Source organism: Onychomys torridus, chromosome 3, assembly GCF_903995425.1.
Source record: "Onychomys torridus chromosome 3, mOncTor1.1, whole genome shotgun sequence".
NCBI classification, from domain to species: Eukaryota; Metazoa; Chordata; class Mammalia; order Rodentia; family Cricetidae; genus Onychomys; species Onychomys torridus.
The window spans coordinates 23,826,661-23,832,954 of NC_050445.1; positions in this window are offsets into that span (position 1 = coordinate 23,826,661).

Consider the following 6,294-nt stretch of genomic DNA (forward strand, 5'->3'; position numbering starts at 1 on the left):
TGGAGCTGGTTTACAGTTTCAGAGGTTTAGTCCATTATCATCATGGCAGCATGCAGGCAGACATGTTGCTGTATAGGAAGCTGAGAGTTCTACATCTGGATCCATAGGCAGCAGGAAGAGACAATGCCATACTGGGCCTGGCTTGTGCATCTGAGACCTCAAAGCCCATCCCCATTGACACACCAACTCCAACAAAGCCACACCTCATAATAGTGCCGCTCTCTATGAGCCAATGGGACCATTTTCTTTAAAACCACCACAATTGTTAATCAAGAAAATGCCCCACAGTCTTGCCTACAAGTCGATCTTATGGATAAGAAGGCTGTGAGTACTAGACCCAAGAACCCAGTAGAGAAAGAATACATTAGAAGGCAGATGAAGAGATGTTCTGTGGGGAAATCTGTAGATAGATAGATCTCGAACTCTTAATTTAAATTTATTGAAATGGAATACCATTAGAATTCAGTTCCTTGGTCATAGCAGCCACAGTGTGACTACTGAGCGGCCATACATGGTTAGAGGCTACCATACTGAACAGGTGGCAGTTGTGGAGCTCTTCCATCATTGACAGAAGTTTTTGTTGGCTGCCCTGTGCTGGAACCAGAGGCCATCTGAGTGCCCATGCCGTATGTTCTTCTATTCCTAAGTGTTCAGTAGTATTAAGAGTAGCTACATTGATGAACTGGGGAGATTAGGAGGGGAGCAGTTATTGTTCTTAGGGTAGAGTTTAAAGAGAAAGACAACGGCATTTCCCTTGGCAGTGGCTTACTTGGGTCCTGGAACTGCAGGAAGAGAACAGTGGTCAAAGCAGGAAGCTTGATGTGGAGGCTGAAAAAGTGGCTGTGATAGTTGGTCTTGATGAGATGTAGAATTACTTAGGAGATACATCTCTGGGTGTCTATGAAGGAGGTATTTTCAGAAAGGACTAAACAGAGGGTGAAAGACCTGTCATCTAAGTGGATGGCACCTTCCAACTAAAGGCCCAGGTTGAAAGAGTTATGAGGAAAAAATAAAGCCACACCTTCTTCCTGCGTTCGTGGGTCTGTCATTGCCATCCATCATCCACTGACTGTACCGTCCAGCCTGGCGAGGTGAACTCAATACCTGTGACTTCCCAGGGAATTTCCAGGCCTGCAGCACCAGCCTGTGACTGCAAAGGCACCCAACTTCATGGACTGAACAGTGATGAGATTCTCTCCCTCTGTAGTATGCCCATGGCTATAGTTGGACTTCCTAGGCCCTATCATGAAAGCAAATCTGATAAATCCCCTTTTATAACATGTGCACATTCTATTGGTTCTGCTCCCCAGAGAAGCCTGCCTAATATAGTGGGAGTAAGGTCATATTGCTGAGCCTATTGGAAGCTATAACCTTAAAGAAACTGTAATGTTGGGGTGTGGGGGGGGGCAGCATGGACTGTAAGGGGACCCAGTTCCCGAATCTTCTGCATGGGAATTAAATGATGCCATTTTTTCATATCAAAGGCTGGTAAGACCCAGCAGACTGGCTCCACACACAGAAACAATGTGTTTCTTTTTGTAGGAAGAATTTCTTTACCATTGGCTCTTCAACAGGTGGGGCTTACAGGGCAGTGAGCTGTGACCCTTTGGGGGCTGTCTAAAGACCTTTCACGGGGGTCACCTAAGACCATTGGAAACACAGATATTTGCATGTGATTCACAACAGTAGCATTCATTACAGTCATAAAGTAGCAAGGAAAATAGTTTTATGGTTGGGGTCACCACAACATGAGGAACTGTGTCAAAGGGCCGCAGCATTAGGAAGATGAGCCACAGTTCTAGGGGCTGAAGGGCAGCTCTGTTCAGGCATGTTATCAGTGCGGCTTCTTGATTTATGTCTCCTCTTATGGATCTTGTGTCATGCTGACACCCTGAGCTCAGAGACATATGGCTGTTCTGTTTCTTTAACACCAGCACAACAAAATGGGTAACTTTGAGGCAGAGAACAAAATTCAGTCCCATCATTTACAGTATATAGTAATTGAAGTTTAAATGTAATTTTTTTGTATTTACTGCCCCCAAAGAAAAGTTATTTAAAATTAAGCAAATAGTTTTAGAATTTTCTTAGTTGTGTAACTGATAAAAGTTCTCATTTACCGCTTCTGTCCATTAAAAAGGGATGAAGTATCAGGGTGAGTTTTTTATGTTTTGTTTTTTACAAAGTCTCTCACTATAGTCTGGAACCCAGTATGTGGTTCAAGCTGGCTTTGAACTCCTGCCTCAGCCTCCTGTGTACTAGGATTATAGACAGGAGCTACCACACCTGACTGCAAGGTTTTTCTCTTCTTGAGTTTTTGTGTGTGGCATGTGTACACATTCTTGTGGGTGTGTATGCCTGTGTGTTTGGGTCACATGCACAAGTAGAATTATGCATTTAGAGGCCAAAGGGCAAATGTTGGGTATTTTTTCAATCACTCTTCACCTTATTCTTTTCCTATTTTCTTGCATGTGTATGTGATATGTCTACATATGTACATGCATGTTCATATGTGTAGGCCTGAAGTTGGTGTCCAGACTCTTCCTTGATTTCTGTCCACTTTGTTTATTACAACAGAGTTTCTCCCTGAACTCAGAGCATTCCCATTCTGTCTAGTTTAGCTACCAACTTGTTTCAGGGATTCTCATTATCTGCCTCTCGAGTGCAGGGATTACAGGCTACCTTGGTGCCCGCTTGGCTTTTGTGTGGATTCCAGAGATCTGAACTCTGGTCCTCACACTCAAGGTGGCAACTGCTTTATGTACTGAGCCATCACTACAGCCCTACACCGTAATTTTCAAGACAAATTCATCCATTTAGCTAGGCTGGCTGGGCGGTGAGATCCAGGAATCTACTTGTCTTAATCTCCCCAACACTGTATTGCTGACATTTCCTACCATACCTTTCCTTCATAGAGGTCCTGGGACTCTGAACTCAGGCCTTCATGGTTATGGAGCAACACCTCAAGGGTTTTTCTTTGAAGATTTATTTTTATTTATATGTATGTCTGTCTGTCTGTCTGTCTGTCTGTCTCTCTCTCTGTGTGTGCGTGTGTGTGTGTGTGTGTGTGTGTGTGTGTGTGTGTGTGTGTGTGTGTGTGCAGGTACCTATGGGGGCCAGAAGAGATCCCATGGAGTTAGGGTTATAAGCGGTGTGAACTGCTTGATATGGGTACTTGATTTGGGTTCTCTGGAAGAACAACAAATGCTCTTAACTACTGAGCCATCTCTCTAGACCCCAGGTTTTTGGGTAAATCTTTCTTTCAATGATATGAAGACTTTAGTGCATGACTCGTGATGATCCAAGCATTTTTGCTACCCAGGAGTAACCTTTCATCCAGGAGAGAAATTGCCAGTTTATGGTTTTGTTTTGTTTTGTTTTTCCCTGTGGTCAACCGCACTCTAGTTTTGTCTGTGGCTTCAACGGTGAGGGAAAAATATTTAGCAATGCTCTGATGAAAAGAATAAGAGTGAGTCCTGTGGTTACTATGGTGACAAGAATAAGTGGAATTCATTGCTCTGAAAAAATCACCTGCAAGTGTACTTTAGCATTCCTTGGTGGGTGTATTGGTTAGGAATTTTAATCTGTCAATGTCCATCAAAATGGCGCAGCACTCAGAAGTATCTTACAGCTGTTCTTTTAGCTGGTTTTGATTATTATGAAAGAAAATGGAGTGGAAAGTTATCATTATATTGGAAATTTAAGTAATCTTCTCAAAGTGTCTTGTCAGGTATAAGCCTGAAAGCATACTGCAGTTTTGTTTCCACCGTCCCAGAAGATGTCATTGCCATACCTGCTGAGCTTGGGGTCATTTTGCAAGTTGGTGATAATTATTAGTATAATGTGGGACTCAAAAGAGCTGGTGTAAGTTTACATGCAAACATGGATGGGAGAAATCGCCCAGGACCACACCCCTAGATGAAGAACCACAGGCAAATAATGTCTGTTAAGAGGAAGAATCCGGTTTTCTCTGGGGACAAGGCCTTGATTGGTTATCCAGTCCCATGTGGTCAAGTGCACATGAGTGTACATACGTGTGCACTTGCATGTGAGGGACAGAGGACACCCTTGAGTGTCATTCCTCCATGAGTGCCACCCATCTTGTATGTTTGAGATGGTATCTCTTCCTGGCCTGGGGCTTACGTGATTAGGTCAGGCCGGCTGGCTGGTCAGCAAACCCTAGGGATCTGCCTGTTTCTGCTTCCCCAGAACTGTGTACAGTGGTACTACTGTATCTGGCTCTTTTACATGGTTTCTGGAGAATGAACTCAGGGCTCTGATGCTTGTGTGGGAAGCACTAGACCTACTGAGCCACCTGAATATCTTAATAATAATGATACTTAGCATAGAGCACACTGTTGGGGCATTTTATGGATGCTCCGGAAGCTCTTAGCCTGTCTTACTATCTGTGCAGGCTTGCCCAACCTTTGGATGTTGCAATCAAGTTAGAAACACCCTCCTATCTCATAATGTTTTAAGTGAGGTTCTGATTTTGTGTTGGATTGCATTTGTAACTATTTTCAGCTGCCACAGCCCAGAATCCTGCAAGGCTGCAAACGAGGAGGAAATTGAATTGCTGAGGAGCAGAGTGACCTATTCACAGTTGTGTAATAAAGTGAAGTACTAGAGATTAAGTTTGGGTGTATCTTGGCTTCAGACCAGTGGTTCTCAATATGTGGATTATGATCCCTTTGGTGGGTGGGGTCAAACAACCCTTTCACAGGAGTTGCCTAACTAAGACCATTGGAAAACACACATATTTATCCTACAATTCATATCAGTAGCAAAATTACAGTTATGAAGTAGCAACAAAAATACTTGTATGGTTGGGGGTCACCACATGAGGAACTGTATTAAAGGATCCTAGTGTGAGGAAGGTTAAGAACCACTGCTTTAGACTCTTGTGCCCCTAGGTGCATATTGCTCTTTTCTAACTTGTGGTAAGAGTGTGGGTATCTACACTGAGCAACAGACTGAAGAGCGTTAGTGCTCGCCTGGAGTACTTTGGCATGAATGGAGAGAGAAACATATATTTAATACTTTTTGTTTCAATGTTTTACAAAACATTTTTTTCCTTTCCTATGTAGAAAAACTTTTGGGTATAGACCAAGAGTCTGATTCTACCCTGTGTATCGAAGAGACACGGTTTCTGCACGGTGTCTCCCCGGAAAGAGGAACCATCTGCCTCTTTTCAAAGTCAAACCTCCTAGTGAGTGCACAGACTGAATGCTCACCAATTATGATTCAATGGGCTGTTAAAACTTGGAATGAATTAAATCTAGCAGAACTTATTTGCACAAATCCCAGATTTGTGAGTCAAACAGCTGGGCAAGGTTCTGAGCTCTCCAGCCAGCAGCATGAGGCAGGTGGTGCTTCTAGAAGAAAGTGTCACACAGAGGGGGTTGACTCACACGGAGTGGTGTGGATAGAGATCACCACCAGCCTGCTTAGGACTCGTGTGGGTAGCTTTGCAGCCTGCGGTTGGCTGAAAGTTTAGCGGCTACAGTGGGCTGACAGTTGATCACTTGTTATTAGCGACATATTTTGAGGTTAGGCTGCAGTTTGGTGACATATTAAGTGAACTTACAGTTCACTTTGTGTGGAGGTAGCTCTGTGTCAGAGTCAATAGGAACCTCATGACTGACATGGCTTGGTGCTGTGGGTACTGTTCTATAATGTGCACACTCATGACTATACTTATACTTTGATTGTTTGAGTGTCTCCCACTATAGCTCAAGCTGGCCTGGAACTTACTTGTATAGCCAGGCTGGTCTCAAACTCCCAGCAATCCTCCTGCCTCAACCTGAGTGGCTAGATGAGAAATTTTGTTTTTCATTTTTTCTTATCAAAGGTAGTCATCCCAACAAGAGCCATATTTTCTGAACTATGCCCTCCCCTTTGTACTGTTTAGCCAATCACATCAGATTGTAAACTTGAGCTCTCACCAATGGGGTGAGAAACAATTGCCACCCAGGTCAGGGAGAGAAGGCAGAGCTATTTTGGCCCATGTGTTTGTGAGCTAGGTACTGTTTTACCTTTTTAAAGAAAAGATTGCTTTGGTGGGAGTTAGTATTCTGTTGCTTTGAGGAGACACCATGGCCATAGCAAGTCTTATAAAGGGCGTTTAATTGGGGATGGCTTATAGTTTCAGAGGTTTAGTCCATTCTCATCATAGCATGGTGACCCACAGGCAGACAGAGTGCTGGAGAAGGAGCTGAGAATTCTGTATCTGGAACCATAGGCAGCAGAAAGAGAGTGGGCCCAGCTTGAGCATCTGAAACCCCAAAGCCCACCCCC